The sequence below is a fragment of the Marmota flaviventris genome, unplaced genomic scaffold, assembly GCF_047511675.1.
Source record: "Marmota flaviventris isolate mMarFla1 unplaced genomic scaffold, mMarFla1.hap1 Scaffold_48, whole genome shotgun sequence".
Taxonomy (NCBI): Eukaryota; Metazoa; Chordata; class Mammalia; order Rodentia; family Sciuridae; genus Marmota; species Marmota flaviventris.
This window is the reverse complement of record NW_027288296.1, coordinates 249,302-262,228: the sequence shown is the minus strand read 5'-3', so window position 1 is coordinate 262,228 and position 12,927 is coordinate 249,302.

Genomic DNA, 12,927 nt, shown 5'->3' with positions numbered 1-12,927 from the left:
ATTGTATTGTGGGTGTAATAGTGTAGAATAAAGTAAATCACCAGTACCCTGAGTGAGACCTTCCAGAGCCCTGGCCCAACTCTACTGACCACAGTAATAACTCCACAACTACCAATTGCTCCTAAAAGAAATTTGTTTGTGCACTGTTTCAACTTTAACAAATTTTGTTCGAGTTACTATGTTCTGAAGTTTAAAGTTTTAGATGAAAAGGCGATTGGGCATGTGCAAATATCTGTAAACTGCAAACAAATAAATTTGCATTCTTTTTTCTAGGACTTTTATGGACTATATTTTCCAACAGTCATTCACAAAAGAGGTTAGAAAAAAAATCCCTGTTTATTCCCAAGGAATCTTTACACAACACTTTTACACTGGCTGCTTCACATTAACTTGCCTCAGGGATATAATTCATAAATCAAATGAATTTTCTGCAGCCTGTACAGTGCTGTTGTAATGGCTATTAAAATAATGTAAAATTGTCATGAGTGGTGAAACATGCCTGGAATCCTAGAAGTTCAGGAAAATGAGGCAGAAGAATTGGTAGTTTGAAGACAGCCTCATTCACTTAACAAGGCTCCAAGAAACTTAGTGAGAGCCTGTCTCAAAATATAACATAAAAAAGACAGTGGATGTTGCTCATTGGAAAGCACCCCTGGGTTCAATACTCAGCACCAAACCAAGAATTTAAAAAAAAAATAAACATAAAGATTCAGGGTACAAAAACATGTACAAAATGTTGGCAACAGCATAAATTTAATAAATATATTTTTGATAAAAGTGTTAAGTTTCTTTAAAAGCCCAAAATAAAAATGCTACATAATCCAGTAGTAATAATTTATGGTACTACCACAAGATTGTACATGCCTGTACTCTCTGTGGCTTAGAAGGGTGAGACAGGAGGATCTCAAGTTAGAGACCAGACTCAAAATCTTGGCAAAGTCCTAAGCATATCAGTAAACACTGTCTCAATAATAAATAAATAAATAAATAAAAGTGGTGGAGACTGGGTATGTAGCACATTGGTTAAATGCCCATGGGTTAATCCCTGGGTTCAATCCTCAGTACAACAAATAAATTAATTAATTAAATAAAAGAGAGAAAGAGATTGAACTTGCATATAATTTAAATTCAAAATAAATAAAAAAATTATGGGCATATATGTAAAGCAATTGAAATCCTTTTGCTGAAGATATTGCTGCACTTCTATTTTTATTGTATCTTCATTCAAAGTATCTAATAAAAGGAAAAAAAATTAATTGCCTTTTAGATAAAAGGTATTATCAGAAAATGCCTTCCAGCTGCAGATTATTCAACCAATGCCTTTAGAAACTACACACTTAAAATTAAATCTGGTCCCTAGAAGGCAAGACTCAGATACTGGTGTTTTTTAAGTACTCCAAGATATTTGATATCTGTGGGCACTTTTTTTCAGACTCTTCTTGTAAGGGTCCGGTGAAGTGTCGGAGAAAGAGATCACCAAGTGACCATTCATGCAATTGGCAGAAGGGGATTTATTGATCTAGCATGCTAGGGCTCCGTGCCCACTCAAGAAGGGAGAACAGCCCAGAGCCCAGAGCAGGGGTTGTGCAATGCTTAAGTACACTTTTTGGGGAGTGCGGGACTTTACATATATCACAGTCTCCTTTAACAAATCATCATACACCACGGGAAAGTCAAACAACAATTCTTAGACTTGATTAGTACATACATTGGCGGGAACAGGTCAGGCTGGAGTGATAGGTCATTCCTAAGGAGGGGGTTACATTCAAACTGATTGGTTTGGGCCTTGAATACCTACGTGACAAGCTGCACAGGATCTTGGGCTATAAGTCAACTAAATGGCCAGTAGCGCATTGTCTTAACTGCCTCAGGAATTTCAGGTTTTGCATGTAGGAACTTAACAATACCTAGTCCTTTACATTTTAACTCAGGCCTTGCAGCTTAGAAACTTTACAATGCCTGGTCTTTTACACTTTAACTTTTACACTTTAACTTCAATTTCTTTTACCCTTACATTCTAAAACTCAGAATGAGGTACATATGGGAGGTCAGGATGAAACCACAATATACAGTAAATTCTTCAATGGGTAATCTTAACTCAGACACTCTAATAGATGAAACAGTTTTGGAGATAAAACTAGATTCTCTGTTTCACTGATTTCTGGGTTATGGATTCAATCCAAAAATATATTAGAAAAGACTTAAGGCTACTGGTTAAAATCTATTTATAATAGGTATTGAAAATATACCAAAGGCTGGGTGTGTTGGTGCAGGCCTGTAATCCCAGTTGCTGGAGAGGCTGAGGCAAGAGGATCAAAAGTTCAAAGCCAGCCTTAGCAAAAGTGAGGTGCTAAACGACTCAGTGAAACCTGATCTCTAAATGAAGTAAAAAATAACCCTGAGACTGAGTCTCAGTAGTCCAGTGTTCCTAAATTCAATCTCTAGTATCCCCCATAAAAAAAAAAATGTACCAGGGGGCTGGGGCTGGGGCTCAGTGGTAGCTAACTTGTCTGGCACTTGGCTTAATTCTCAGCACTACATATAAGTAAATAAAATAAAGGTCTATCAACAACTAAAAAATAGTTTTTTTTACATAGTGTACCTATTTGTTGACAGCCTGTGACCTAATTTGCTGTGTACTTTAGTTTTTGAGATGGAAGTTGGCCATGCATGGTGGTTCATGCCTGTAATCTCAGCTGCTTCAGAGGCTGAGATAGGAGGATCCTGAATTTGAAGTCAGTCTCAGCAATGGTGAGAAGCTAAGAAACTCAGTGAAAACCTTTCTCTAAGTAAAAATAAAAATAAGGGTAGGGATGTGGCTCAGTGGTAGAGTGCCCATGACTTCAATCCCTGGTTTTGCCTCCCAAAATATGGGACTGGGGATATAGCTCAGCTGGTAGAGTGCTTGCCTTCTAAGCATGAGGCCCTGAGTTTAATTCCCAGTACCCCAAAAAACAAAAACAAAAACAAACAAAAAAAAGGAAAGAAAGAGAGAGATTGATCTTTCTTGTCTTTTGAATTCAAGTTAGTCCCACTTTTATTTTCCTGCCACACCAGAGAAAGGTGTTTACTGAAATGTTTGGAATGTTTCTATAGGTCAGAGCCATTTTAATAAAAAGGTCTTACATATGAAAACAAAATGAGTTGAGGACCTTTATTGGGACACATAAACTACACTACCTCATTTAGAAGAGATTAATTCTTTGAAATGTCACCTAATTTTATTCTGCTTTATTCATATGTAAAAAGCTCGGATTGTTGGTAAAGATGGTGCCTGGAGGGGCTGGGAATGTAGCACAAGTGGTAGAGCACTCACCTGGCATGCGTGCAGCCCAGGTTCCATCCTCAGCACCAACTACAAACAAAGATGTTGTGTCCGCTGAAAACTAAAAAAAAAATAAAAATAAAATCTCTCTCTCTCTCTCTCTCTCTCTCTCTCTCTCTCTCTCTCTCCCTCTCTCTGTGTGTGTGTGTGTGTGTGTGTATCTCTTGAAAAAAAGATGGTGCCTGGATCAGTTCTCTTCCAGGAGCTCAGGTCCATGACACTGAATGGCACGAACTTTTAATGGCACAATGGCACACCTCCAAATCCCCAAAGTGGCGTGAACTCTCAGCCAATAAAGAAGTAAGAGCCCACTCCCCCCTGCTCCTCCTCATCCCCGTTGAGCTCATAAATATCAACACCCTCTCCCTCTCCCTCTCCCCATCACCCTCCCCCTCTCTTCCCCCTTCCCTCTCTCTTCTTCCCCCTTCCCCCTTATCTTCTGTAACAGGCCTCTACAGTTCTGCTTGTTGAGTTTATGGAGCTTTTCCACCATTCCTACACAGATGATAAATCAAATCTTTTGAAAATGCTCTCTAGTTCTTGAAGAAAAATGAAACAAAATATGGGAAAATAGTCATTGATAATGTTGAAAGTGGAGTTTTGAGATGAAACAAAATTTCTCACTTTGCCAATTGCATCTGGGTGCTTGTCTCACAAATTTTGAAGAATAAAATCTATTTATTTAAGCAAGTCGAAATAGAACTCCCACCATGTGGGATGGGGAATGATACCAGATAAACTCATTTTTGTGTGCCATCTCAAAAGTTTACAGATGTTTTTCAGCAGACATGGAAAAAATTTATTTAAAATAGGTTTTAGAATAGGCATCCTGACTACTATATGGGTTCATTTTCATCTTTTCCATGACACATCTTTCCTCTTGCAACTTCACCATGGGACAAAGGACTTTGTTGAAGGTGTTCCCAAAAGTGGGCATTAAGGTTTTTTACATTTGAAATAGGCCTTAATGGTGCTCATTAACATAACTTCCAGTTAGCCTCCAGCTGTGTTAGAATGAGGTTCATTATCCTGATTACACTGTCATTTTACTATCCCTTCTATTTTATACTAATTAATTTTATATTAATTCACTATGAAAAAAAGAACCCTAGATTTGAATATGTGAACAGAGAGCTAGAAAACTAGAGGTTTATTCTCAGACCTAGGAAGAGCTAAGCTGAAGTTCTGGAATTTATATTGTTGTTCTGAATTTGTGATACTGCTTCCCCTATGTTTAAAAAGCTCAGGAGTCATGAGGAGCATTGAGTTAAAATCCAGCATCAGCAACTTAATGAGGCCCTAAGAAACTCAAAGGGACACTGTCTCCATATAAAAATATTTAAAAAGGGCTGGGAATGTGATTCAGTGGCTGAACCCCTGGGTTGAATTCCTGGTACCAAAAGAAAACAAAACACACACACACACACACACACAAAAAAAAAAAAACCTCCATAACAAGCTCTAAAAGTACAATCTCTCTTGTGCATGGAAACAACAAATGAAGTTGGGGTTCTCTTCAGATAATTATTCCAGTCTTCACCACACAATGTTGGAACATGCTGGACTCATGGCACATGGATGCACACTAAGGGCTTTAGAGACAAGCTGAAAACACCATACAATTATGGAACAAAATGCCTAGGTTTTTAACTGCTGATCTAAGCTTCAATAGACTAGTAAGGGGGGGGGGGGTGGAGGTTGATCTGCCACAGAGACCCTCTGAGGAGTCCTGTGAGGATGGTCTTAGGCCTGAGCCTACACAACACTATATTTTAAAAATTCTAGTTTCAAACCTGCAGTCTCACCAGGCACACACACCAAGCACTCTAGTATGGCCTCTAACAAGTTATTTCCCCTCAACCTGATAAATATAGTGAAGCCCCTGGCAGGGTCTCCTAGCCTGATAAGGCAGAAAAGCAAAAATATCAGGGTGGAGACCACCAGACAAGATGTTTCTGACCCCAGGGTAAATCATAAGGAGAAACCTGGTGGTAGCTGAAGAAGATTGCAAGGGGGGTCAAAAAGCCCAAAATTTTATGTAAATAATAGAGCTAATGAACAGGGATTCAGCCAGCCAAAACAAGGATGCACTTGAGCTGGAAAGCCTGATGAGGACCTGACATCCCATTACTTGTCTTCATTTCCTGATCCTCTGCATAATACTCACCACTCTCCAGCTGTATGCCCTTGTCTGGACCCTGGTGAGAGCTGCAACTTCTCCCTATCATCCTCTCCTCAACCAGTCATCTGCTCCACACCAGGAAAGCCCTGCCTTGGTTTTTGTCCTGATCACCCTGGTCTGAGTGAGTGTGCATATGCCGGACATAAAGCCTAAGGCCTGAGACTTTTGAACTTAGCATGCAGAGGGAATGTCTGTAATTAGCCTGTCATGATTACATGTGCTTTGCAGTGCTTAGAATTAATTTATATTTGTTAGCTGTGAATGGATTATGTCTATTGCAGTACCTAGCATTAAGAATTGTTGTTTTCTTGATGAAGAACCTATAGAGTGAAATTATGTTGAGTAATTGAGTGAATAAAGCATTGAAAGGGGCATAAGTGCATGGAAATTCTTTATTTCTCTCCTGTACTGCATATATCACAATTGTTGCCCCCTCACAACAAGTACCTAGCCACAATTTTCATTTTCCACCATTGCCACTCTTGCCAGCTTCAAACAACATACTTATCCAGTCTCAAGATAACAAGGCACTCTTATCATTTTCTTGCTTTCAGGGTTTTCAGAGTTCTCCCTGTGATTTGTTTTCAGCTTCTTCTTAGCACAGAAATTTGGGCTCTTGATCCATGACAGAAAGCCTACAAAATGATTAAAAGAATGGCACCTAAGGGACTGATTGGACAAGTCTTCAGGCACTGACTCCAACCTAAGCCGAGTGGGCCCAGAATCAAGTCCAAAATGCAAGCTGGTCCATTTTCATTGTTAAAAGACTAAGGATCAGGGCTGGGGATATGAATAAAAGAAATTAAAATACTTTATATAAGATATCTGCTGTTTTCCAGATATTCACTGTACCACATATGATTAAAACCTGACATTTTCCCTCCAGTGGGTATATTGTTGTCTATAACTGTATAAGAAGTCACTCTAAAACTTACTAGTTCACATTTGGATTGAACTGCATTCATCTGCAATATTTTTGCTGCATATGTTTAGCTGTTAAGATTACTGAACTTCAGAGGGTGATCTGGCTGCCAAAAGAAAAAGCACCCTGAATCTTCTTCACATGATATCTCAGAATCTAATAAATTAAGGTGAGCTTGTTCTCATTGAGGAGACAGTGTCTAAAAGCAAAAGCAAAAACATTAAAAAATATTTCCTGACTAGATACCTGACTAGTACTCTTTCACAGCCACAACTTTACAAAAGCCATAAAAAAAGAAGAGCCCTGACCCAAAGTTTGTAGAATGCATTCTGCATTTGGCTAGAGTAGGAGTAAAATCACATTACCAAATTTCTGTATGCAGATAAGGCTAAAGGACTATTGATATTATGTCACTAATTCTGCCTTTTGTAATAGATGAGGTTAATACAGCTGTTCAGTGTCAAAAAATATTTTCAAAATCCCACAAGTACTGTGTGTGTGTGTGTGAGTGTGTGTGTTTATATGAGTGTAGTGCTGGTGGTTAAAATGAGAGAATTAATATTCCTGAGCTATGTCCTCAATTTTTTTCTTTTTTTTAATTTTGAAACAGGATCTTACAAAGATGCTTTGTTGTGTGCCCACAATTTTTAAGTACATATCAAGATCAAATATGCCTGATGCAAAGGCAAAACGTACCTCCTTCAGAAGACATGATTCATCATTATTTTTAAGTAGTGACATTTTTAAGTGGTGACATTTATTCAAAAAGGGGAGGGGGTTACACACATATGTGGCTCATGTCAGCAATCTTAATAATTTGGGAGACTTAAGCAGAAGAATCACAATTTCAAATTCAGCCTAAATAATATGAGAGGGCCCTAAGTAACTAAGCAAGACTTTGTGTGAAAACTAAAAATAAAATAAAATACAATTTAAAAAGCCTGATGATATAGGGGTTTAGGAGAACTACCCTGGGTTAAGTATTCATTCCTCTCCCCTTAAAAAGGAACTAAAAATAAACTTGCTGAAAATTGAATTGAAAAATCAAGAACAAGCAATATTTTTAAAATTTCTTATCAGGAGAACTTTGAAAACAGGCATATTTCATTTCAGTCATGATGAAAATGCAGGATGCTATGGAAACTGCAACAAAAGGACTGTATCTGTATCACAAAAGTTTTGTAAATGGAGAATATGAAACACTACATTAAAAAAGTGAGGGTGAGACAACATTAAGGCCATATGTGTAATCTAAAATAAATAATATACTAAATCTCCACTATATGAATTTTATCTGGGAGTATGTCTACAAAACAACACAATACTCCTTGAATAAAGCAGAGGATTTGTGATAGTATCAAATTAAAAATGATTTCACATCTGTGGCTATTGTGCAGGGGCTTATATCAAAAAAACAAGGTTTGGGGCTCAAGCAGTTGAATGAAGCTGTGAGGAACTTTTGGGATGTTAGGCACACTACTTTTGAAGGCAGCAATAGCCCATAACCAAACTCTAGCCTCTATCCCTCAGGCCCCCAAATTATTAAATAGAACTTTTTTTTATGCAGGTCAGACAAAGAAAGCATATCAACAACATTTTACTGATGTAAGAGCATGCTCACAAATAAATGTTTTTTTTTTTTTTTTTTTGATCTTGAGTACATAGATTGAATATGATTGTTTATGACCTTGGTTACTTGCTAAAAATACAGCCTTCTGGAAGCCTGGCCAGCTACTAACATACATGGTCTTTTTTGTCCTTAAATGCCTCATGGCATTGAGCATTTTACAACTTCTACTGTAAGGAGCAATGCTAACCTCTCCATTCTTAAGGTGCAACACAGAATGCTGTTTATCTCTAATTCTTACAGACAAAAAACAATAATCTTGCTCTCTTGCCACCTGGGTAAATTATTTTTTAAGTCCACCAGTTCTGCTTAACAGGTAAAATGGGGGTAAACTTGGATACCTGGGCTGGCCATGCCAGTTGTTCACTGGAGCCATTGGCTGCTGTTGTTTCATTTTATGCATCATCCATTGACTGGACTTGAAGGCCTTTATCCTTCTTCTTCTCCCCAGACTCAATCATCACAATGGAAAATGTTGGTGGGTATTTTCAAAATACAGAGATCTTACTCTACTGGATATACTTTGGATTCCTATATTTCTTGAATATCTTGCAATTTCTCATTCTGGTAATCTCTCCTACATTTGCATCAGTTTTTGCTGTCAGATCTATAGAAACCATTCATCCCATGACCACAGCAGCTGCACATGACTCATTTGACTACTTCTCCAAATCATCTATGCCATTGCTGCCACTTTTTTCTTTGGCCAGGGACTGGAGCCTGGGCTTCAGCAATTCATTGATAGTTCAACTTCCAAGGTTCATGTTTGCACACAGTGCAGTCCGAATCCTTATTTCTGTTTACAAGGAACTAATCCCATTATGTCACAGCTCTCCACAGGAGTTCACTGTAATTGGACTGAGGCAACAAAGTGTTGTATGCTTCTTTGTGTCCATAGGTGCCACTACTCCCCTAAAAATCTCCATTAATCTATCAGGACTGAGATATCTCTCACCTGCAAATATCCTAAATACTATGTGAGATGCTGTGTGGGTGTTGAGACCCAGGATGTAAAATTTTGGTCTCTAGCAATTGAGAGATGTGAGGAAGAGTTGGCAGTGTAGTCATGCTTATGCAGAGGTAACAATAGCTCCCAGGTAGCCCAGAGCATTCAGCCCTCAGAATCCTGCATCATTCCATAGGTCTTTTCATATATAGGCCAGAAAATGAAGGTGCTTGATCAATATTTTACATAGTGAACACATGCTCAGAAGAAAATGTTTATGACAATTAATGTATACACTTAATCAAGGTATTCATTACTTAAATAAATGATAATAATATTAATCATCATCATCAGCATCATCATCATCATCATCATAACAGTAACCTGTTTGAAGCATCAGCAACAGAGTAGCTATAGCCATGTTTGGCCTTTCCAATGATCCACCCTTATAGGTTTCATCATCAAAAAATCTACACACCTGAAGTCTTCTGCAAAGATCTATTAGCAAGGAGATAAGAGCTCTGCATTCACAGGCCTCAAAAATATGATGTATTGTGATATGACTAGAACACAATCCCCCTGTCTAGGATTACTAAAACCCATCTCCAGATGGTATCTAAACAAGCTCATCATTCTTGCAACTTATCATTGATCAACTGCTGCGTGGCTGCATCTAAAGATATCATATGTATTGAAGTCATATTGATATTATTATATGGCAGTAACCCATTCCTGTGCTGCTGATAACAAACCAACTACTATGTGATTTTGCAACACAACATTTTGTATTTGATATTTTTCTTTATTAACTAGAGTTAGAGCCTGCTTTGTATGATTTAAGGTTTGGCTGTGTACTCTGTATCTTATTCACCAAGGTTACAGAAAAATAAAGAAAATACCTCATCTTCATGAGTTTAAAATTTTATCATAATCTTCTCTTTAGCTATAACCACACCATAATTTTCCATAGGCTGTATGGTTTGAACCTAGTATCCTAATAATGCCAGAAGAAAAACCAGAAGTTCAAACATATTGAGTAACATTTTCAAATTAAATCAAAGTTTAGGCAGTAAAAAATTGTCTGGATAAAATGGAGATCAACAGACTGTTGACTATAATAGATAATGTTACCTTCAGTATACGTTGAAATATGGGTTTCAATATTTAAACCTTAGGAATTAAGCCAGAATTAATAAAGGGGTGATTATAACAGCTGCTTCTCTGCTTATCATTTCAATTTTTCCTATTCATAAACCAGGAAACAAGAGCCAATATTGTAATGCATGTCTGTAATTTCAGTGACTCAAGAGGCTGAGGAAGAAGGATTTTAAGTTCAAAGCTAGACTCAGCAACTCAGTGGGGCCTTAAGCATCTTAGTAAGAACTTGGCTTATCTTTAAAAACAAATGGGCTGGACATGTGATTTGTGATAAAGTGTTCTGAGTCCAGTCCTTGGTACAAAAAAATATTCTGCTTTTTTGTGCCACTATCTAACTTCTAAGACAATAATGAAAGACTGATAATTCATGTAGTCTAGAGAATGTGAGTTGTGGCTTTGGGGTCACAGAGAATTGATCCTGAATTCCAGTAAAGTTGCTTAATATTCAGGAGACCTTTCAAATATTCTTTCACACTGAACAGCTATGTAAACCTCATCCATTACAAAAAGCAGAATGATACCGAGTGTCAACATATTAGCAATTCTTTAGCCCTATCTGTACACATAAAGTTGACAATGAGTTTTTACTCCTCTTGTAGCCAAAGTGCAGAGTATATTTCACAAATTTTGGATCTGAGCTCTTATTTTTGTGTGTGTGTGACTTATGTAAATCTGTGACTATGAAAGTGTATTAGTCAGGAAACATTTTGAATACTTTGTTTTTACTTTCATAACACTGTCACCTTCATGAGAATGAGCCCACCTTAATTTATTTGATTCTGAGAAGAAGGGTGCTTTTTTTGGCAACCATATCTCCCTCTGAAGTTCAGTAACCTTACCAACTATCACTTAATCCAGTAAAAAGTTCCCATATGAACCCAGGCTTAATTGATGATAAGCCCACACTTGAGACAATAATTTTTATATTATTTCTTCTTATTCAGTGATAGATATCTAATTCACTAAACATGGGCTGAATGCCAGGATTCAATCACATGTGGAACAGAAGTTATATGAAAAACGTATTGTGCCTTATAGGTACTGGTTAAAGTTTTATTAATTTAAATTTAAACTTTAATCTCTTGACAGGCTTTATTAAATTATATGGAAATATGTGTAGACTTCTATGCCTTTAATGTTTGATGATATTCTCAGAGTACCCCATCCTAAAGAAGAAAATTGAAATAACAACCCTGCATTAGGCTAAAGACAAAACTGCAAAATAAATTTTTTTAAAATGTTTAGACTCTAGTTTCTGGCTTACTGATGATCTGATTACCTAGAGTCTTCTCTCCAGTGATATCAACCTCTTTTGGTTACAGTATGATATCTAAAATGAAAATCATCTGTGCCCAAAATCCTGTGAGAAACAGTTTCCACTTTTGTACACTTCTGAGTTGTAGATGGCTTCTGTCTCAAAGTGCAGAGTCTCTCCTGTTCTTTGGCCATAAGAGAATGTTGTTTGGTATGTTTATTCCATAACCTATGATGCAGAACTGAGTTGTCCATTTTTTTCACCTTGCTGAGTTCAGGGTATTTATGAATCTCAAACATAGAATATAGCTGTAGTGAACATAGATATCCCTGAGAGGTCAAGAGTGAATTTTAGGATGAAGCTTTAAAAATACATTTATTTATTAGTCAATTTATATTTTCAAAAATAATAATATTTTGGATATAGTGGTTTAAGTTATTAAATTGATTTAAGCTCTCCTTCTTAATTTTTATTGTGAATACTAGAATTTTTAAAATTATACTAATTCATTATATTGTTTTTCCCTCTGGGAAAATATTAATGCCTTAGGACATTGCTTAGAAGTTTAAAATAAAATTTGCTTTCTCATAAGACCAGACAGCACAAAAGTTGAATGAAATTTTAAAGTAATTTTGATAAAATTTTTATTCATAAAAGTATATATTTTGGGTGTGTGGGAGATCTTGCCTCTTGGTTTTATTTTCCCCATTGGGTTTCTCCCCACTGAAATTAAGTTTTCATCACATGAGAAGAACATCATATAGTCTTTTACTTTCCCCCCGCCTCTCACTAAGGTGTGGCTGTAGAGTTTAAGAGTGGTGAGGATAATACAAATGATCAGAAGTGATGAGATGTCATTCCAAGTCCTCATCAGCCTCCCCAGCTCAAGTGCATGTTTTATTGAGCTGGCTGAACATCTGTTCATTTGCTCTACTCTTTATACTAAATTTTGCAGCTTTTTTACCCTTTTTTCAAACCTTGTTAGTTACCACCACAGTTTGCCATGACATCATTTACTCTAGGGCCAGAAACATCTGGTCTGGTGGTCTGCACCTTGGTCTTCTCACCCTTCCCTCTTATTAGGTGAGGACAACCTGCCAGAGGCCTCACTTTGTTTATGGTGAGGGGAAGTGATTTGTTTATGTCTGAAGGCAATACTTCAGGGCTTCTTTAGGCATGCCTGGTGAGACTGCATGTTTCAAACTGAAGTTTTTAAAATGGAGTTTTTTTTAGGCCAGGCCTAAGGCCATCCTCACAATAGTGTAGTTAATTTGTCCAAAATTAAGGTGTTTTTTGTTTGTTTGTTTGTTTCTTTAATGTATTTGTCCTCAATTGAATTTTTTTCATTTTTCTTTTTTTTTTTTTTTTTTTTTTTTGTACCAGGTATTTAACTCAGGGGCACTGAGATACATCCCCAGTCTTTTTTTTTTTGTATTTATTTAGAGAGGGGGTCTCACTTAGTTGCTTAGTGCCTTGTTTTTGCTGATGGTAGTTTGAACTCATGATACTCAT